Here is a 23859-nt window from a genome sequence, read left to right as displayed (position 1 = left end):
TTTTAGTACTCTTGCTTTGGATTATCTGTAAGTCAGGCTAAAATGTTTTGTATTTATTTCCCTTTTCACCCAACATATCATTATTGCCTCACTGGAGTGCTGATAATGTTAAACATTCCCCAGGAGTCTTTTTGAGCACCAGCTACTTATTTTCTTTGGACTGTTACTCAGGGGAGGAGGTATTGTTTTCCAGGCAGTGGAAAATTCTGTCTTTAAATTTGTATTACAGATTGCTCTTTGGCATACATATTATTTTTATATACACCTAAAATATTTATTGTTTTAAAGTCTTAAGTATTGAAAGCCAAAATAACCACAAACTAAAAACAAAATACAAGTTATAAATCTTTAAAAATAATATGTAACAGAAACATCAACTGGCCCTTAACTCGGTAAATACAGAAACATACATGTGTTGATTTGAGGTTACATTTGGTCCATAGAGAATGCATCTAATGTTTGGCTCAGCCTGAGTCACAAGCCTCAAAAGCATTGGCAGGTATGAAAGAAGTCTGACTTATAATAATCAAAGCAATAGTGTAGTAATATATTGCCATAAGAGCAATACATCATTTCTATATTGAAAGAGAAACTTGTCTTTCCCCTAACATTATGCTTAATGCTTGGATTTTACATCAATTTGCTCTAACTTAGCCATGGCTGTAGTTCTTCAAGCCTATGAGGTTGTGGAATCTCTATCATTGGGGATATTTAAGAGCAGTTTAGACAAACATCTATCAGGGATGACCTACATGGTGCTAGGTCCTGCAGTGAGTGCAGGAGACAGGACTTGGTGTTCTCTTGAGGTTTCTTCCAGTTCTAGTATTCTATGATTCAATGATTTTCTATATCTCTCTCAAGCTTTAACAACACCAAAAACCTACCAGTTTTTAGTTTAAAATCAAGTTGTGCTACATAAGTTCATTTTCTCTGTTTCTTCAACAAACTTAAGGTATATTTCAGTGAAATTTGCATATATAATTCTGAAGCAGGTCAGAATCCCTCCTGATAAATTCATTTTATCGATCTCAAAAATAATTGTGACACTGACAGACCAACCAACCTCCATCTAACCTATAGTAACTTAATAAGAGGCATTACAGTTACATCACAATTCACTTGTACGTGACTATCCAAGAACTTTACTAGACCAGCCTCATTAACTCATTCACATATGGTAATAGAAATCAAGGGCAATGCTAACTGTGTTTGTCTGTGTACCTGTATCCTGTTAGAAGTTTAGCTATGTAATTAGATTAGTTTTTAGATGCTAAATCCTTTTCAGATTTTAATTGCCTTACATTATGGATGTGACTATGATCAACTAACTTTAAAATCAAAGATGTAAGATAACTCTGGAAACTTTTAACATTGTCTACATTATTTTCAGCTTATCCATCTCTGTCATAATGAAGCACAGGCTAATTGATTTATGCAAATCAGTGTAACTAGATTACCAGTGTATACATAGGAAAATGAATGTTAACTTCAAAGAGTTAGTATGTTCTCAGTAAAGAAGAAACCTCAGTCAAACACTGAACCCTGGTCTACACTAGGGAGTTATTTCAAAATAACCCGCCCTTATTTCAAAATTATAAGGAGAGAATCCACACTAACAAACCTGTTATTTCAAAATAATGGGCTGGTTATTTTGAAATCTATACTCCTGCTGTCCCTAGATAATAAGCTTATTTCAAAATAGTTATTTTTAGAGATATTATTTTAAAGTTAGTTATTTCAAAATAATTTCTTAGTGTAGACATGCCTTTAATGACCTGCTTCAGGTATAAAAGTGAAACCTTGGGCTTGAACCCGCCCTCTAGTCTGCTGAACTTTAAACAGAGAAAGTTTAAGCCATGAGATGGAGATTTTCCAACTAGCTATTTGGAATACCCTGGAAAATGCATAGAAAGACTGTAGCCACGTTTACAGCTAAGCTGCATTTGAATTATTTCAGGATGATTCCAGAGACTTTTGCAAGAGAGATGGGTAGCCGTGTTAGTCTGTAGCTAAAAAAACTTTTAAAATAATAATGTTCCTGTAGCACCTTAGGACACGTCTACAGTAGGGAATTATTTCAAAATGAATTATTTCAGAATATAACTCCCTGAATAACAATTTCAAAATAGCGCTATTCCACTTCACAAGCAGAAACTATTATTTTGAAATAATAAGCCCTTTATTTCAAAATAATAGGCATAGTAGTGTGGACACTTACCTTGTTATTTTGAAATCAGGGGAGTTATTTCAAAATAACCTTCTAATGTAGACATGCCCTTTGTGTAGATGTCAATTGCATAGCTTAAGTCAAAATAGCTCATTTCAGCTTTCACGCTGTCTACAGAGCAGGAAGTCTGAGTTAGACTACTCTTCCTCGGACTTCCATTATTTCTCGTAAAATGAGAGTTACGGGAGTCAGAGTAAGATGTCCTTCAGCTCGACATTATTTCAACATTATGTTGAAATAACTGCTTGCTGTGTATACGCAGACTATGTTATTCCGAAATAACTGCTGTGTAAACATATATTTTGTAGGCACAACCCACTTCTTACCCCTTGCTCCATATTTGTTATCTGAAAGCTCATGATACTATTTGTATATTTTTATTCATCTGTAAGGTGCTACAGGATCATTGTTGTTTTGTAAGTGAGTAGACTCATCCATCACTGCTACAAACCTACAAACTGCTACAAACCAGGATATAACTCTCCTCTTTCCTTAATACATTTTAGCTGATTTACTAGGTTTGGTTGACCGTCTGATATTTGGCTAAGATCTTAGACATATATTGACCTGAAGGTAAGTGTCTGAGCCTTTTAAATATGGCACATAGAGTTTTCAATAACATCTTACTATATTAGGCCAATTTTCTCAGAGGGTAAACAAGGGCTGAACTGTCTAAAGGGGACTATGTTTGGCTTCTTGTAGAGCTACTGACTTGGTGAATCTAAATACAGAACAAGTGGCCTGTTTAGGGCATTGTCTGCCCTATTCCTTGGTATGGCCAGGTGTCTAGATGATCCATCCCAGACACCCGGACATACCAATAATCCCCAATGAGCCATAATTCTGAGAGAGCTATTAATTCTGTAAGTTTTCACTACTGATGTTAAGCAGAGAGGCAATTGTTCTATAGTTAATGTGTAAACTGCTTGACATGTACATCCATTTTAGTGACTAATCTCTGTGCTATTTTACAAGATTGAATTGGACAAAAACACCTACCTGCCTTGCCCTGATTCAATCTTAATCAAGCACAGACTTCTTAAAGCTGCTTGTTTTCTTTGGGGCAGCTATGTGAGTGGTACATACCTAGAAAACTGTTACAATTAGTGCAGTGGTTGATGCATCTCTGTGTGATGGTCCAGCCAAATCATTTCTTCTAAGCAACCTCCTGAGATGAAGTTCATGACTTGAAAGAAGAAGAGCACAGTTTGAATTCTGTGGTGTATCTTTCATCTGCGTAGTACATATTGTGAAAATGTATCCCTTTATTGTGAGTGGTTCTTTTTTACCTGCTTTACATGGCCTTAAAAGATCAAAAATGAACTGCCTGCAATTATCTCCTGAAGCTAGCATAAAGATTTCAAACTATTTTTTTTTCTCTGTAATGTTCTTGAGCCACCAAAGAAAGCTGAGTGACATAGACAAGATCACTCTTTTACCTTCTCCATTTATCTTAGTTAGCATATTTCACAAGGCCTAAGTGTTCTCTTCATGGTTACCAATAGATTTCAGATAACAATGTCAAAATGGTCTCGCACTTGAACACAGTTGTCAGGATCTCTTTAGGGACAGCCCCAAACTGGAATAACAGTGGAGGTAAGGTGGGCAGAAAGGATACTGTGGTTTGAAACTGAGAGGCACTGTACTAATCAAGGCCAATACAAATATGTTTGGAGCCCCCATGAAGACATTCAATTGACCTCCCTCTGTGACAAGACCTGAAATGATGGGTCCAACTTTCTGGTTTTCTCTGGCTGCTTTGCAACATATTGGTGGGATAAATCACCAAGAAATTCAACAGATACAGCCCTTTGCAATGGGGGAATCCTGAGGGAAGACTCCCTGGGTGGCAAAAAGTCAATATAGAAATCTGCCTGCAAGCCTTGCAGCCAATGGCACAGAGGGCATTCCTGGGAGGCAAAGGATGTGTCCTTAGAATACAGTATCATTGTATTCTAATAAAGTGGTGAGGAGTCCTGTGGCACCTTATAGACTAACCGAAGTGTTGGAGCATAAGCTTTCATGGGCAAAGACCCATGCATGCATCTGACAAAGTGGGTCTTTGCCCATGAAAGCTTATGCTCCAACACTTCGGTTAGTCTATAAGGTGCCACAGGACTCCTCACCGCTTTTGCAGATTCAGACTAACACGGCTACCCCTCTGATAATTGTATTCTAATGACACCCTCTCGTCTCTGCTGGAATCGTTTCTATGGGATTCTGGCAGCTTAGCGAAGGCCTCAGCCACTGCCAGGATCCAAAGTCTACAAAGGTGACACAAAAGTACTTTTACCCTGCTACCACCCCACAACTTAGGGCCCCTATCCCATGCCAGTGAGCAACTATGCCCATCTTGCCATAGTTCCTCCAAAACTGCTGTGCCTTGCCAAGGAAATTACATCCCTTTGCATGGAAGAGTGACTATGCAAAGTGGACAGAACTGGGATGGAGCTGTGGAAGCACTTCTGGAGTCGTTACCACGTTCTTTAAAGTAGCAGGCTACTGAAATAAATAGACCTCATAACCCCACGATCTTAGCAATTACCCATTTGTTAACCACATTTTGTAGAAGCAGGGTTGTCACAATTAAAAAATACTACTTAAATTTTAAAGTGAAAGAAATAAATGAGAATTTTTCCCTGTGGACAAAGCTGCTTGTAACTCAGTGACTCTAAAGATAGCAATTCATGGGAAAATTAAACCCAAAAGAGAATTATGTGATAGCTTATTTCCATCTTAGTTCTCCAGAGTGAAATACAGGTCTATAGCTGTATTTTTTTAAATAATAAAACTTTTTAAAGAAATAAATAATGCTGACCTATTACAATATTTGCATTATAGAGCCATGTATGTATGGGCCAAATCCGTGGGGGAAAAGAACTATATAGGATGAGTCTGGGAATTTCTGTGTTATAAAATATCTACTGTTTTGTTTCATCCATCTATCCCCTCTCCCTCCTGAAAAGGCCTGGATGATTGACCATCTTCCTGAAAGTACCAAGATTTAAGAGAGATTTAATGTTATATAAGCAAATCACACGGTGGTATTACTCACCATTTTTTTTTCCATAAGGACCCCATATCATTAGTGGTATGAATCAAGATGGCCACCACCAGCGACTTCTTAGCACTAAGTATTACTATTAGTTATTTCTTGTGTGATGCTTATAAACAGAGGGTATGTCTACACTACAGCGCTAATTCGAACTAACTTAGTTCGAATTAGTTAATTCGAACTAAGCTAATTCGAACTAACGGATCCAGACTAAAAAACTAAGTGGACCCTGAACCGGGCTTAAGGATGGCCGGAAGCAGTGCCGGCAGGGCATCAGATGAGGACTTAGAGCGTGGAGATGCTGCCTCAGGCTAGCCGAGGGCTGTGCTTAAAGGGACCCGATCCCCACCCCGACAGACAGTTCTCAGGGGTGCCCCACTTGCAAAGCAGTCCTGGCTTGGAGTGCCCTGAGTGCCCACACTGGGCACATCACAGCACTCGGCCATCAGACCGGTTGCACTTGCCGCAGGCTGCCATATGAGGAGAGGAAGCAATTGGGGGGCTGCAGGAGAGCTTCCACCCCCAGAAGCCCACAGAGCCAGCCCAGTCCTCCCCATCGGGGGCTCGTACCCCCATTCCTCCCTCACCACCTTCAACTTACCCTTCCCTAGCCCCCCTTCCTGATGTAGAAAATAAAGAAAACGTGTGGTCAAAAATAGAATCTCTCTTTATTGAACAAAACTCGGGGAGACTGGGAAAAGGAGGTGGGAGAGGGGAAGAGAGAGGGTGGGAGAGGGGAGGGCAACTAAAATGATCAGAGGTTTGGAACAGGTCCCATATGAAGAGAGGCTAAAGAGACTGGGACTTTTCCGCTTAGAAAAGAGGAGACTGAGGGGGGACAGGATAGAGGTCTATAAAAGCATGAGTGGGGTGGAGAAGGTGCATCAAGAAAAGTTCTACATTAGTTCCCATATTGGAAGGACTAGAGGACACCAAAGGAAAGGAATGGGTAGCAGGCTTCAAACTAGTAACAGAAAGTTGTTCTTCACAAAGCAAAGAGTCAACCTGTGGAACTCCTTGCTGCAGGAGGCTGTGAAGGCTACAACTAGAACAGAGTTTAAAGAGAAGTGAGATAAAGTGATGGAGGTTGGGTCCATGGAGTGGTATTAGCCAGGGGGTAGGAGTGGTGTCCATGCCCAAAGTTTGTGGAAGGCTGGAGAGGGATGGCACGAGACAAATGGCCCAAGAGTCACTGTCTTCGGTCCATCCCCTCCAGGGTCCCTAGGGTTGTCCGCTGTTGGCAGACAGGCTATTGGGCTAGATGGACCTTTGGTCTGACCCAGTACAGCCATTGTAAGCTCAGGGCTCAGGGTCAGGGGTCTCAGTAGACCACCTTGATTTTCATGCAAACCTGCTCCTGGGTGGCCAGGCTGGCAGCTCTCCTGCCCTAGACGGCCACTTTCCTGTGCCTAGTGCAGAGGTCATGGACGAGGTCCACTATGTCCGCACTAGACCAGGGGGATGCCCACCTCTTGCGGTCCCGGGTAAGCTCCCGGGAGCCGTCAGCCTTGTCCCGGGAAGAGGGGAGGGCTGGGGGGCATTGGGTGGCTGGCTCGAGCCATGCCAGGTGCAGGGTCTGCTAGCTGGGTGCTGGCTGGCTTGCACCTGGCACTGGCACCGTAGCCAGCTCGTGCCCCTTTAAGGGGTCCAGGGCCGGGAGGGGGGCAGTAGAGTTTCCCTGGTGTTGGCCAGAGTGGCTACCAGGGAAAGCTGGGGAGGGCTAGCTTCCCACTAGTTCGAATTAAGGGGCTACACACCCCTTAATTCAAACTAGTAAGTTCGAACTAGGCTTAGTTCTTGTAGAATGAGGTTTACCTTGTTCGAACTAAGCACTCCGCTAGTTCGAATTAAGTTCGAACTAGAGGAGCGCTAGTGTAGCACCTATCAAAGTCAATTCGAACTAACGTCCGCCAAAGGACGGCACTGCGGGACCAACCCGGCAGGACCCCAGCTGCTCTGCCCCAGGGGTCCCCGATTCAGCCGCTGCTGAAACAGATCAGTGGCTGATTCTAGGAAGCCCGGGGCAGAGCTGATCTGCCCCGGGCTTCCTGGAATCAGCCGCTGATCTGTTTCAGCAGCGGCTGACTTGGGGACCCCTAGGGCAGAGCAGCTGGGTTGCTGCCGGGTTGGTCCTGCAGCGCCGAGGGGCAGCGCTACGGGACCAACCCGGCAGCACCCCAGCTGCTTTGCCCCAGGTGTCGGGATTCAGCCGCTGCTGAAACTGACCAGCAGCGTCAGTTTCACCAGCAGGCTGAATCCAGACGCCTGGGGCAGAGCGGCTGGGGTGCTGCGGGGTTGGTCTCGTAGCGCCGCCCCTCAGTGCTGCGGGACCAACCCAGCAGCACCCCAGCTACTCTGCCCTAGGGGTCCCCAAGTCAGCCGCTGCTGAAACAGATCAGCGGCTGATTCCAGGAAGCCCCGGGCAGATCAGCTCTGCCCCGGGCTTCCTAGAATCAGCCACTGATCTGTTTCAGCAGCGGCTGAATCGGGGACCCCTGGGGCAGAGCGGCTGGGGTGCTGCGGGGTTGGTCTCGTAGCGCTGCCCCTCAGCGCTGCGGGACCAACCCGGCAGGACCCCAGCGGCTCTGCCCCAGGGGTCCCCAAGTCAGCCGCTACTGAAACAGATCAGCGGCTGATTCCAGGAAGCCCCGGGCAGAGCAGCTGATCTGTCCCAGGCGTCCCAAAGAGCAGCTGGAGTGCTGCTGGGTTGGTGCCGTAGCGCCGCCCCTCTATTGCAGGCATCCCCAATTCAGTTGCTGCTGAATCTGACCAGCAGCGGCTGAATCAGGGACGCCTGGGGCAGAGCCAGACTATCGTAAGGGGGGGGCTATGAGGGGTCTGGGGTGGCATCCCCTCCCACCCCACTCCAGACCCCTCATAGCCCCCTCTTCTGATAGTCCGGCATATCTGATAATTCGGCACCCCCTGGGTCCTAAAGGTGCCGGATTATCAGAAGTTTACTGTATTGTAATGCCATTATATCAATCAATGGACCACTCTCCCTTGAAATATCTTGTTCGTTTTGGGTCATCCAGTACTAGAAATAGAGGTCAGAGGTAGAGATGGAAATGATTTGGAATGGAGAAAAACTTCACGATGAAGTGAAATTTAAAGGAGTATGTTTTTTTTTATATCATGGCAAATATGAATAGGAAAAAGATACCATTATGTCTCTCTAATATTTAGCACTGGGAGAACAGCCTGACAGAATGAAACAAATAGAATCAACATCGGTGTTGAGTGCCTTTATTCATCTTAATCCCTTGATATTCAGTTTGTTAAAAATTCTTCAGCACAGTTTTTTGCAGAATATATTTATTCTCTGGCTCTCTGACATAAAAGAAACTGTTTCATTTCCATCTCAGAACTTTAGCTTTTATGCAAACATGTCAGCACAGTTCATTGGCTGGCACTTCAGGGTGTGCACTGGCATTGCATTTTAACAACACATTTATAATAGAATACACTGTTACTTTTGCCAGGACCCTGGGTTAAGAAAATCAGCATGTTGCACTTAGAGAAATAGAACTAGCAGAATTTTGATCGGGATATAAGGTAATATGCTGTTTATTGTGAATGCAGAATTCACTTACTGTCCTTGGCTACTATAATATTTTCTATCTATATACACACATCCATACACACAGTTCTACAGTTGGAATATAATTACTAGCTTCAGTTGCTTGTGCTAGTCCACAGTCCAGAGGTCTAGACATGAGGAGGGAAGGCAGGTCATATCAGTGCACACCCATGCTCCTGGAGGATGATCGTAGAACTGAAAGACCGAATCCTATTGTTTTGCACCAAATTTTCTTATGTTTTAGTCCATAGATCCTGTCCTGTCTCACTGCCCCAGGGCACTATATGACCATGAGCCATCAGTTAACAGCAGGTGCAACTTTGATCTTTTTCTTGATGGGATTTTCTCTCTCTCTTTCTTGGATGGATTCTTTTGTAGGGCTCATCCGCTCTGTTCTTTGGCCATTAAGGTAATGCTGGCAGGTGGTCTCCCAGATGGTCTGGCTTCAGAGACGGATCCCTTTATATACACATCCATATTCACTTTGGAGTCACATTAGTTACAATATATTAACAGTTTTAAATGGGGGTTCAGTTACAATATGGGATCTCTTTACTTACAGGGCTCGTCTACACTGGCCCCTTTTCCGGAAGGGGCATGTAAATTTCACCAGTCGTCGTAGGGAAATCCGCGGGGGATTTAAATATCCCCAGCGGCATTTAAATAAAAATGTCCGCCGCTTTTTTCCGGCTTTTTTAAAAGCCGGAAAAGATCGTCTACACTGGCCCCGATCCTCCGGAAAAAGTGCCCTTTTCCGGAGGGCCTTATTCCTACTTTGAAAAGGGCACTTTTTCCGGAGGATCGGGGCCAGTGTAAACGCTCTTTTCCGGCTTTTTTAAAAGCCGGAAAAAAGCGGCGGACATTTTTATTTAAATGCCGCGGGGGATATTTAAATCCCCCGCGGATTTCCCTACGACAACTGGTGAAATTTACATGCCCCTTCCGGAAAAGGGGCCAGTGTAGACGTAGCCACAATGTATTGAAAAGGAGTTAAAATAACAAATTCTTCAAAGGCAATTCTTAACAAGCTATTAACAAATTAATCCAAAAGTGGTTAACACTGTTTCATTTATAAAATCCCATTCATAAAAATGGGGCCACACCTCATTAAGTTACATAATGTCCAATTGGTAGATATAATTCATTAGAAGGGTGATTTCATTCTTCACCCATGCAAGTATAGCAAAACAGCAATCCAAAATAAAGAATCCAGAGGGGGCTATGAGGTCAGAGCAGAGTGCAACAAGATTTGATTTCTCTTAGTCTCATAAGAATGATTGTCATGAGAATGGATTCATCTGGAGACACTTTTTTGTTCTCACTACTGTCTTTTTTCCAGGAGGATGAGACATCACAATTTGATTAGTTCATTGTAGTCTATGAAATGGAAGGCAAAGTACTTCTGGGAATGATGTCATAGAATGATGTCATACGATCTTTCCAGGCTTTAATGTGATACTCAGAAGTATTTGATACTGGGACTAGAATACTTGGAGATAAATGAAAATAATGAATCATTAAAACACATTTCTTCTCTGAAAATATGCCACCATTTTACTCAGTAGATGTATTCTGTGTATCTTTCAAGTAGTTCTATCTGCTAATGTCAGTAAAGTTCTCATCTTTTATTTTCATTTTGCTTCAGAGCCAACACATGTGAACTGGAATTTATTGTGATTTGTGCATCCTTAATGTAATCGTAAACTAAGGAATAATCCTGGAAACAACTATGTTTAATATTAAGCATATGAAGAATCCTATTGAATTACTGGAAGCCACTGAGAAACAATAAGGCTACGTCTATACTACGAGTTTTCTCAGAAAAGAATATGCTAATCAAGAACTCATTTGCATGAGTTGTGATCTCATTTGCATATTTTCTGCTGATCCATTTTTGAGCTGGAGTTTTTGTGCAAAAACAAGCAGTGTGGATGTTTTCTTTTGGCACAAAAACCCGCTTTTTCTGCAAGATTCTCATGCCCCAAAAAAGGAGGTTTGCCGATCTTGCAGAAAAAGGGGTTTTTGTGCAAAAAGAAAATGTCCACACTGCTTGTTTTTGCGCAAAAAACCCAGCGCAAAAATGGATCTGCAGAAAAAATGCAAATCAAATTGCGACTCATGCAAATGAGTCCCTCATCAGCATATTTTTTTCTGAGAAAACTCGTAGTGTAGATGTAGCCTAAGTGTAAAGATCCCTAGAGCCATTTACAGAGACATTTTTCAGAGCTCCAGCACTTTTTAAGGTGAGCACCTTTCCCACAAAATATTCTCCTTGTTCCTTGAAATATATAACTTTCACCTTCTCGTTATTATGAGTATTGATGGACTGCCATTTTACATCTCCCTCTTCGGATACTGAGACTAAAAATAGAGAATGAAAATGGCTAGCATACCAAATTGTAAAACACTGAATAGGTCAAAGTCATAGAATTTACAATGACCTCCCCAAGAATATATCCACCACTATTACTTCTTGGGCTTCCTCACTTTTATTGTAATGATTTTAACAAGTCTATGAAATGTCAAACCCTGAACCCATTCTCATGACAATCACTTTAAGAAAAAAGAAAGTACAGTATAATCCATATGTGCTACAGACCTCAGAGTTCTTTCTAAGATATCACAGTCTTGTAGTCACCTTCCAATGTAAAAAGACAAAAAAAAGAGAGCAAACAGCACCTTAAAAAGAAGGCTTAGAATAAAAACAATAATTTGACTATGTAAGAACTTCCAAAAAACTGTCAACTCTTTGAGATAGCAGACATAGCAGTACTGTACCTATGGTTATGCATCCTAATTAAAAATGTAATAAAGCTAAGAGCAATCAGCTACTAAATTTGAAGATGACTTCAAACCAAAGCATCAGTTACTTTTCAATACATCATTAATGACTTCTTCTTGGAGCAGCTAGTCCAAGAACTCACAAGGGGTGAGCGCAGGATCTGGTCTAAGAGGTGAATATAACAGTGACCATTATGTAATTAAATTAAGATTCTTGGATGTTGCAGGTGAGGGAATACCCAAAGAACCAACCATAGTAGCATTTAACTCTAAAAAGGAGAGCTACACAAAAATGAGGAGGTTAGTTAAATTGAAACTAAGAGGACCAAGAAACATTCCACCATGACTAAACAGAGTAAAAGTTGAGACAAATACATCCTTTAAAAACTGGAAGTCAAATCGTGTCAAGTTTGATTGATTCAAGTATAAAATTATAATTAGGCAGGCAAAAAAAAATCTAAAGAGCATCTAGCAAAATAGATAACTATTAACCAACCTGCAAACAGAGAAATCACAAGATTCTAAAGGCACATTTAAGTGAAAGAAAGCCCTTGTTGAAAAATGATGTGCATTCGTCTTCAATGCAGCGAATGTGAGGGAATTTCCCACAGCTGAGCCATTCTTTTCAGGTAACATGTCCAAGGAGCTATCCCAGATTGAATTGTCAATAAAGGAAGATTTGCAACAAACTGATAAAAAAAAACAGTAATAAGTCACCAGGATCAGATGGTATTCACGCAAGAATTCTGATGAAAGTCAAATATACAGTTGTAGAACTACTAACTATAGTATATAACCTATTTTAAATCAGCCTCTTGACCAGATGACTAGAGGATAGCTTACATAATGTTGATTTTTTTTAAGGCCCCAGAGGCAATCATCAAAACAGCTTTTGTGAAGGGATATGTTGTCTCACCAGTTTATTAGAATACTTTGAGGAGATCAATAAACATGTGGCCAAGATTAAACCAATGGATATAGTATATTTGGAGTTTCAGAAAACTAGTGACATGGTCTCTCATTAAAGGCTCTGAAGTGAAGTAAACTGTCATGAGATAAGAAGGAAAGTCCTCTCATGGTTCAGTAACTGGTCAAAAGATAGGAAAGAAAGGGTAGGAATAAATGCTTGGTTTTCACTATTAAGGGACAAATAGCAGGGTCCCCCAAAGCTCTGGGATAAAATATTCATACAGGAACTGAAAAAATGGTTAAACAATGATGTAGCAAATTTGAGGATGATATAAAATTATTCAAAGTAGTCAAGTCCAGAGCTCATTGTGAAGAGTTACTGTAGGAGCACACAGGATAGCGCCCCGCTTCTTACCCATTTCCCAAAGTTTTTCTTTCCCAATGAAATTCACTATGTAGGCAACAGGGTGCCGGCTGGCTTTTAAAACTGGTGGCGCACCGCCAGCTAATGCCGCCACCTCCCACCCCCGATGCTCTGGCTCCACCCCCTTACGTGTGGCGCACCCAGCCTTTTCAGCAGGTCGTGCCACGTGATGTCATAGCCCGGCTTCCCTGCACTTACAGCCACCGCGCTCCCCTCTGGGTTTTTGTGACGCACTCCTGCCCCCTCCCTCGTGCCGGTGGGGGTGGGGTAGTCCTAGTGTGGAGCCCTGATGCTCCATCACAGTTACAAAAGATCTCACAAAACTGGGAGTTAGATGAACCTACCCTAGAGTTTACCTAATTCTTTTATTGAACCCAGTTATACTTTTGGCCTTAACAACATCCCCTGGCATTAAGCTCCACAGATTGTCTGTGCATTGTGTTAAGAAATACTTCCCTATGAGGGTTATAAACCTACTGCCTATTTAATTGGGTTAATCCTGGTTCTTGTTTTATATGAAGGGGGCAAATAACATTTCCCTGTTCGCTGTCTCCACATCATCATGATTTTATGGACCCCCTTCTTTCACTCTTTTGTAAAATGAACAGTCCCTATCTTTTTAATCTTTCCTTACACACAGAAGTGACTGGTGATGTGTGGGAGATGGGACACCGGCCACGTGCCCTCCTCCCCGCCCCCACCACCTCTCACTCCTCTTGGGGAAGGGCTGGAACATCCCCCTTCCATCCCACACACCACCTCTCCCTGCCCTTGTGCCACTCCCGAACTCCCGATAGGAAAAATAACTGGCAAACTTGTGTATAGGAAACAGTAAACAAAATATCTCATGGGCAACACAGAACCCCAATGGGCTGCATGGGGCCCTCAAGCCGCAGGTTGCCAAACACTGGGGTAGAGCAACACAGTTAATGACACAATAGTTATAATTTATTAAAATTATAATTAAAATAATCTAGGTTTAACTAATAGCTATTTTAAGCTACTGGCTGCCACTGATAAATCCTACTTCACTATTTATGTATTTATTTAAAAATATCTATTTTGGTTGTGTTTACATATTATTATGAGCAATAGCCAAGAATCATTTATCAAAAAGTACCATTGAAAATTATTGCAGGAAAAAAACATCTAGGCTCATGATGGGCCAAAAACAGACATGTGATGCACAATTATGTTTTTATACTTCACTTCTTCCCAAGGGACTGAACAATATAGGCAAATGAGTTTGTCCTGATTACCTGCCTTTGCACTCCTTGAAAACTACTATTTAATTTTGATGAGCCAATCAGAAAACCTTATATACATTTTTGCTTTTTACTGGTTCACCAGAACTTTTTTTCTGCATCTCCCACTTCATGTCATCTATTCTTTAGATTGTAATTTAAAAAGAAACTTGATGGAAACTGAATACATTAAATGATTTTAGTGAAGAGATTTCCAAATAACTTGGATAAAAGCATTCTGAATTTATACATGTACTGATGTCACACTTGTTATTGTGCTTATTGTCTCTTCGACTTGGCAAGTCTTTTTATTCTTTGAATAAATAAATCTTGATATTTTCTTCAACAGAATCAATAAGTTTTTGACAGACTTGTAGTTAATTTTAGATACCCTTGTAGTTAATTTCAGATAAAGCTTCTGTACACTTAAGTGGGATACCATGAAATATGTTTGGTGCACATTCACTAAATCAGTGGGGGAGGGGTTCCAGATATACAATTTGTTATGTGATTTGTGACTAATCGCATCTTTTATATGCAGAAGCATGTCAGAATGCAAACAGGCAGGAAATAAAACCAAAGAAAATCTAAAGCATCCCTTTTTCCAATTATATATAGAGAAACATATCTGTGATATTCCATACATGAATTTACAGGCACATTGGGTTGAGAAGCAATAACAGCTTAGAGTTCATCTGACAAAGTGTTGAGGTGCTGGTTTTAGTGTAAGATCATATTCAAAAATATGCTAATCAACTTGAGGACTCACTAATTAAATTTACAAATGATTAGAAATATTTGACACTGAAAGATTTAAAGTCATTTTTTGAATCCTAATGAAAGTTCCAATATTATGTGTATGCCTCTTAAGGGCCTACTGAGGATAAAGTGTATTAAAAATATAATTGGCTTTAAAGCATGCTAGATTGAGTTTTTGCTGTGATTTATGCTGTCTGCTTTGTAATCACCTTAAGAGTTGTTTTTCTCTCTCTAAACTATGAATCTTGTATATTCAAATGTAAAATGCTAGCATCTGTTGATTTGCTTATATTGCATTGATTATTATAATGTCTGAAAAGTCTATTACTTATATATGATCTTAGTCATACATGCTTGAAGCTGTGATTTTAGCAAAACTGATTTTTTTTTCAAGAATGGCGATACTTTGAAAATGTATGTAAGAAGAACAAAAATGTGTTGTTACAGGATCAATTAAGAAGTTGGTAAAATCATTTTAAGTATTACACATTTGGGTGTTTTAGTATTTCCCCTGAATGCCAATAATTTCATTTGCATAACACATGGAATCTTCATGGAATAGAGTTTAAAATGTAATGGATTTATTTTTTCACTTTTCTTAAAAGTGGATCTGAACAAAGAATCCGCAACGCACTTGTTTATGAAATAAAAAAACAGATTTGCCAATTTTCCACTGTTGTAACTAACAGTCCTTTGTGGTGTTTTCCATGCAAGACACACATTAAAAATGGGTCAAAGGTCCCAAGTATAAACTGGCTGGCAAGAATTATCAATGGTGCCCTAAACTGACCTGGTATTTATTTGTGTACATAATATAGCAGTAAAAGCAACAAGATGGTTAATCAGTGTGTGTTTATTTTGATCTGTCTATGAAAGGTCAATGTGATTTACTAACATCTACTGGTAGTTACTAAAAATATTGAATATTGGAGATGGAAAGGCATTAGAATGTTGTTTTTCTTTAAATCTATTAAATTTTACAGCTAAGAGCTCCAGGAAAAAAAACAGATGTCAGATGGAAAGAAGGTATGTATGAATAATCTCTCTGGCCTGGATGCAGGATGCTAATAGCTAATGCAAAAGTATGATCTTGGTAAACTCATAGATTGCAATGGTTTTGTACTTTCCCAATTTTTTTATGTAGTTGGAGTGTCACTGCGAGTATGTACACCAAAATCTATACCACACAGTGTTTCCTGTTTATGTGGGTTCATGGATCTCAGGCTGTGAAGCTATAATATTACAATGTAGGCATTTAGGACTCTACAAACTCAGATTCCAGACCAAGCTCAAACATCTATACTCCAATTTTATAATCCCACAGCCTAAGCCCATGAGCCTGACCCAGCCATGGACGTGCTGCCGATTTTTTATCACAGTGTGGACAACACATTGTCTTCAGTGGGTTTTAGATTAGTCCCCTGACTAAAATGCTTTGTCTGCTACTATTTCCTAGAGATATTCATTTGGGGGCAGGGAGGGAGGAAAGATCTGGCCTTTGGACATGTTTAAAATAAGGCAGGGAATGGAGGAAGGGAGAGGAGAGAGAAGATCAAACAGAAACAAGAGCAGGATGAGAAATAAAGAAAACAAAGAAGGCAGAAAATGAGAAAAGTGTAAATGAACAGGGAAGAAAGGAACATGATCCGGATTCAGTGCAGGACTTAAACAAGCAGGCAATCTTAAGCATGTGACAGGTTCAGCCACTGGAAACTACAGGGCCATTCAAATATTTAAATAGTTACATGCAGACTTGTGTACCTTGCTGAAGCCTCTGAGAAAAAGGGAGGTAGTTAATGAAGACTTGGCTTTGAAAAACATTTTTTCAGCTCATCAGCTCTAATACAGTGCAATTGTTCTGTCTTGTTTTTTAAGGAAAAAATGTCTAATTGAAAAGTTACGGGATTTTTAATGGATTAATGCACATTCCGTGTGATTCAGTATTGAGAAAAGATTGCAGACATTTTATTCTGCATTGAATTATTATTACATTTGTATATGATTTTATATTGCATGTATGTGTAACCCATATACCTTCTGGGTGTGCTGTACTGTCCCACCTAGTGGCATCAAAACCAATTATAGAGAATAATGAGTCTGCCCTATTACCTTAGCTAATAGGCAGTTGACTTTTAGCTCATGCAGCAGAGGCCCATGCACTAAGCTTCAGAGACCCCATTACAGGCAGTCCCCGAGTTACGCGGATCCGACTTATGTCAGATCCGCAGTTACGAACGGGGTTTGCTGCCCGTCTCCCTGGTCTGCTGGTCCCGCTGCCAGCATCCTCAGAGGCTTTGCTCCCTGTCTCCCTGGGAGATGGGGAGCAAAGCGGCGGAGCACGCGGGCAGCAGACAGCCCAGACGCTCCGCGGCTGTCCCGCTGCCGGCGTGTTCCGCGTCTTTGCTCCCGTCTCCCTGGTCTGCTGGAGACCAGCAGACCAGGGAGACGGGGACCAAAGCAGAGCAAAGCCGCGGAGCACATCTGCAGCGGACAGCCCAGACGCGCCGTGGCTGTCCCGCTGCCGGCGTGCTCCGCGGCTTTGCTCCCCGTCTCCCTGGTCTGCTGGTGACCAGCAGACCAGGGAGACGGGGAGCAAAGCCGCGGAGCACACGGGCAGCAGGACAGCCGTGGCGCATCTGGGCTGTCCCGCTGCCCCCGTGCTCCGCGGCTTTGCTCCGGACGCCTGTGGTACAGCAGCTGGGGCACTGCCGGTTGGTCCCGTAGCACCGCTCTGGGCACTACTGGACCAACCCGGCAGCACCCCAGCTGCTCTGCCCCAGACGTCCTGATTCAGCTACTGCTGGTCAGTTTCAGCAGCGGCTGAATCAGGATGCCTGGAGCAGAGCAGCTTGGGTGCTGCTGGGTTGGTCCAGTAGCGCCGAGGAGCGGCGCTACTGGAGCAACCCAGCAGCACCCAAGCTGCTCTGCCCCAGGCGTCCCCAAGTCAGCCGCTGCTGAAACTGACCAGCGCTGACTACAGGAAGCCAGAGGCAGAGTTGCTCTGCCCCGGCTTCCTGGAATCAGCCGCTGATCAGTTTCAGCAGCAGCTGACTTGGGGACGCCTGGGGTTCTTAAGTTGAATCTGTATGTAAGAACTGGCGTCCAGATTCAACCTGTTGAAACTGATCAGCGGCTGATTCCAGGAAGCCTGAGGCAGAGCAACTCTGCCTCGGGCTTCCTGTAGTCAGCCGCTGGTCAGTTTCAGCAGCCGCTGAATCTGGATGCCAGTTCCGACTTACATACAGATTCAATTTAAGAATAAACCTACAGTCCCTATCTTGTACGTAACCTGGGGACTGCCTGTACATATGCATGCACGAATCCATGAGTTGAACACTGACCCTGGCATTTTATATTTATAGATCATAGCATTGGTCAGGTATTTTCCATGAGAATGCATTTAATAGGGGGAAAATGGTGTTTCTTCAGAAATCAACATTTTCCATAGTAAAAATTAGATTGTTCTTGAATATTTTCAGTTTTCTACCAAAAATAACTACATGAAATATGTTGATTCAAATTGAATGATCCTGCATCAAAACACATTGTTTTCTCTTTCCATTTTTGGTCAGCTTAACCTTAATCTTTATCTGCCTGAGTTGCCCTGATGCCAAACAGGAATTGTAGTTGAGTTGCAGCATTTTTCTCCAATGTTCAATGTTCCCTGGAATCTGTGCAGCTGTCCAGGAGAGATTAAAATGCTGCCCAATTTATTAGCAGAGCACTCACAGCTTGCTTTTTGTTTCTACTTGTAGTGCACATTCACATGTGCCTTGGTACATACAAAAATTATTCTCCACATGGAGAAAAAAAAATCCACATATGGCTGGAAAAGATTAGAGGGAACATTACCTATTACCCAGGATCCCTTGCTGGATTATATCTCCTATGATGCATTATAGTCTTTCCTCTGGTTACGCTCTGACTGTGCTATGAACATCTCATGACCTCAGACCATTATGGGAGATGTAGTCAGATAGGAACCTGGCCTATATATCAGATACACATAAACTACAATTCTCATGAGGCATAGTGGCAGCTTGGCCAGTGACAGTTCTAAGTTAAGTGAAGCTCAGATTAAATATTTTGACAGTTCTGAACTGAAATCTTTCAACATTTTTTTTCAGCACAAAATACTGATATTTTGAATTTTTATTATGATTTGGGATGAAAAGACATGTCAAAATACTATATTTTTCTGTGGAACAGACATTCCAAATTTAGAACAACTCTAAAGAACTATTATTTACTTTACAACCATTTATAAAAATTTTAAGTCAACAATATTGTTTGGAAGGATAGGGTTTCTTTAAAATAAAAAGCAACCCTTTAATTAGCAGAAAGTTTGTTCTCCTTTTTAAAATTAAAAAAGTAGCAACGTATAGATTTTCTCACATACCTTGCAACCTCCTACACATAAATGTGCCCTGAGATAGCCTGATAAAGAGTTCTTGCTAACAATTTCCTCATTATGGTATGTATTCAGCATAGCACTTTAAGCACTATCAGAGGGACATGAGCACATATTTAAAGTTAAGCACATTTAAAGCAGAAACAGGACGTTACACTGAAATTACATGGCTGCAAGAATTGTCTCCTCTATTACTCTCACTTCGTAAAATGCCCTGCTATCTGAAACGTGATAAGCTGATGTGGTACATATTTATACAGCTGCACTCAAGCATTATTTTTCTAGGCAAGCATATGACTAGGACTTGTCCAGTCATTGATTCCATCATAATATTGATAAATCTCTTGTTTTGATAAGTACTGTGAGTTACGATGCAACCACTTTGAAATCCTGGGTCCTCACAGGGTCCAACCAACCTATAAAATCCTTGCTTCCAATTTTTTATTTGCTTCTCTGAAGTACAAGTCCTCTCAGATCCTGTTAAAAACTCCGGGTTTGTTTGTTTGTTAATTTGTTTGTTTGGGTATTGTGTTTTTGTTTTTACGTTGCAGAGGCTTATCTAGGTGCATATATTGGACACACAGCTATTGCATTTTCATGCAACAAAATGCACTCTCATCAGACCTTGGCATTTCTTGACGGGCATGCAAAGCTATTTGCTAATATCCATGTTAGTGAGTCCTGACTATCAGGGTCACGGCATTCTGAACACCACCAGCCTAAACATTTTGGAGACTGTCTATAGTGTGATATTTAGTGATACTCCCCTAGCACAACTGGTTAATTGTACATTAAAGTGGTGTATGTAAGATATGGGGGAGGGAAGCTTTAGATTCCGTCTACTCTCCCTGGAGCTTCATGCTGCAGAAGTGGAGACCAGCTGCTGCTACTTTCCATCTCTGATGACTGGGTGAAATTAGTCATACTGTCTTTGCTCAGAAAAAGGCCAGAAAATTTACTTAAGAATAAAAAAACAAAACTGAGATTCTGTTTTACCTTTCTTTGTCTTTTCCTAAACGATGTCTCCATATTTCACACAAGAGCTCATGACCAAGCTATTAGGGTCCTATTGTCAAACACACCTAAAAAATTTTCACGATCGTTGTTTTATGTATGCTTAAAGACTACATTCCTTCCCACTACTCCCCCCCACACCGTATAAACAGTTCTGCGTACAAAATGCAGTTGCACATCTTAGTACCAGTCAGTACAGCCATTCCCCGACTTATGAACACACTGACTTACAACCATCCATGCTTATGACCAGCCTCTCATTGACCCCATTATAATATTTTCAAATTGAGAACCACGTACGTCAAGTTTTTCGAACAGCGCAGGCAGCATGTGTAAGGGTATTTCCAACTTACGACCAAATCGAGTAATGAGTAGCTGTTCGGAATGTAACCCATTTGTAAGTCAGGGACTGCTTGTAGTGGAAAAAGTGTGCAAAGTTTTACGTGAGCAGATATGCAAGTGTCAACTGATATAAATGAATGCATTTTAAAGGTTTATTTGAAAATTTGGACTATAAAGGTATGTCTACACTATCCAGCTTTTCACAACAATGACATGTCCATACAGTTCTGTTGTTGAAAGTCAAGCATTGTAAACACAGTTTGTCTCAGGCTATGTCTACACTACAAAGAAAAGTTGGAAAAAGATACTCAAATTGCAAAGAGCAATTTGCGTATCTTTTTCCACTTTTCTTCTGAAAGAGGCTTTTCTGACATTTGGCCAGTCTACACAGAGCCAAATGTCAGGAAAAAGCCCTTCTTCCTCATAGAATAAGGCTTACAGGGATGCTGACAAAACACGTCTGCTTTTCTGACATTTTTTTCAGAAAAGCGGACGTGTTCCTTAGATGCGTCAGAGCTTTTCCAGAATACAAAAGCTCTGTAGTCTAGACATACTCTCACTTTTGCCAACAAAAAGCTTCCACTCCCTATGGGCTGCATTTCGACAAAGCACCTTATACAGTAGTACTTTCCAAGACAAAGCTTTTGTTATTTGGGCAAGGAGGGCGGGAAGGGGGGGAGTGTAAAATACCTGTGAACGACAAAAGCTTTGTCACTCAATTGCCAGTGTAGACAAAGCCTAAGAAATGTATTTCCTTATTTATCAAGTCACCCAGCATATCACAGAAATCAATGTATAATCATAATTCAAAAAAACTTTCACAAACTAAACTACCTTAACTTGCTTACATTTGTTCTTTTTACCCTTTATTTTTTAACAGATTCAACTCTCCTGTTGGGTTTCCAAAACAAGTTAAAAATGGGGTTCAAAGGCCAGAAATTATTTTTCTAGTCAAGACAATACTCCCCAGTGAATGTTTTTAAAAAGATATTTGATTCGCTTTAAAAAAATGATTCCATTTAAAGCCTCTCCTTGTTGCTCTTGCCAGAGTTTCAGATAACTCTGAAATCGAAACAGCAAAAACATTTGGTCACATATTTCTTCAAAGTTCTACTTTTTTCAAATAGTAAACGAGTGACCTCTATCTAAACTTTCCAGGGTCTTTATTTTTCAGTGTCACTAAATGTAAACTACCTATCTAAATCTATAATCTTTCACCAAGAGTGGCTATAACTGTGGTGAAGGATGATTAATGGAAAGTAGCTTGGAGACTAGTCAAATGAGAGAAAGAAAAAAGGATGCAGATACTTCTGGGACAGTTCTAAGCTCTCAGGACATGTCTACACTAGAAATTTAAATCGACCTACATTAGGCTCTGGATGCTGTTGGCCACCACACATAGATAATGTACCCATGCTGGTGCTGGACATGGGTGCTCCACCTCTTTCTCTTTATCTCTCCCCCCCTTCCATGCTCCTCACCCTCTGGAGCCAACCCACCTCCCTCATGATCCCTGGTCCCTAGCACGAACAACTGGGGGTGAGGAAGGCAAGGCCTTAGCCCCAATGGGCCCAAACCACCATAGCCCCTGGGCAGTATGGCTACAGTGCAGCCAGACCCAGGCCTGGGGACCCAGTACTGGGCAGCATGATCACCATGCCCCAATCAACACTGGGGATCCATTGGCTGGGCAGCATGATCACTACGCCCCAATCAACCCTGGGGATCCATTGGCTGGGCAGTGTGGTCACTATGCCCCAGTCAACCTTGGGGATCCAGTGGTTGGGCAGCATGGTACCTGCCACCCCGGTCAGGCCTAGGGATTCAGCAGCGGGACATCAGGGTCATTGCATCTTAGCCAGCCTCAGGGATCTGGCAGCCTCAGGCAGCCAGGTAGTGAGGGCAACACAACACCCCAGTTCCTCATAATCCTCCTAACCCCTTAACCTGACACCTACACCATCCACCCCCTACATTAAGCCACCAAAACTCCCAATACCCTGCCCTGAGCCTCCCCCAAGAGAGTGTTGCAATGTTACAGTATCTGTAAGGAATTTAGCCTGGCTGGGAGTAGGGAGCATGATCAGCAACAGTGCTGGGTTAGTCAGAATCCAGAAGTAGGCTGGGAGGGGCAGCTAGTCTCTATCTGGAGCTTCCCACCTGCCACAGAGTTGTCATTCACAGCTCCATGCCTGCCAACAGCTGCTAAGTAAAACACAGATGCTACATCATCCTAACTATACTGACATACGTCCTATGCCTTTCATGGAGGTAGAGTTATTACATCAGTGCAGTAGAGCACTTACATTGGAGGGAGCTCGTCAGTAGTGTGTACACTGACCTTATTAGGTTGAAGTAAGCTGCCTTAACTCGACCTAATGCTCTAGTGTAGACTAAGCATCAGTGTATCAAAATAACAGGTAGAATAAGCATAAAAAGTTCATGAATATGTTCCATTTAATCTTGTATGCGAACTGCAATGCTCTGTAGTTTGGTTCATTTAAACCTGAAATTCCCTTCCCCCTTGATGTCAACTAGTTAGCCAAGATGGTGCATTACTGTTATGATCACTAAAGCGCACATAATTTAGATTTATCTCTTTAGGGACTCAGCTCCACCCCCTGCCAGCTAATACCCTCACCATGTTTAATGATGCAAAAAATGTCCCTGAATACAGGTTATTTATCTTTATCAGGGGCTGCTTTTGGCTGGCTGTCAGTTATCAGCCAGAATATTTGCTCCTAAATGGTTTGTACTCATCCATATTCCAGGGGAATCCTGATGCCCATATTATCACTGATGTTTGCAATAAAAATGTTTCAGTTCTAGAGATACACCTTAGTAATACTGATTTATGAGTCGGTACTAGCTATATTTCTGATTCAGTGATATGAACCCTGAAATCTCTGTCAGAAAGGTAAAATATCTCTCAAAAATCTCTGAAACAAAACCAGATTGTTGTGGTTCTGCAAAAATACAAGGAATGAAGATAATTCTTTAAATATATGTGGCAGGAGGGACAGAATAGTCATAAATCACTTTTTTTACAATGACGGGGGATCTGGAAAGAGGAAAGAGCAAGTGTAATTAAAAACAGAAAGGTGGACAGGAGA

Source organism: Pelodiscus sinensis, chromosome 3 (assembly GCF_052426305.1).
Source record: "Pelodiscus sinensis isolate ZL-2025 chromosome 3, ASM5242630v1, whole genome shotgun sequence".
NCBI lineage: Eukaryota > Metazoa > Chordata > Testudines > Trionychidae > Pelodiscus > Pelodiscus sinensis.
Note: the sequence above shows the minus strand (reverse complement) of the source record.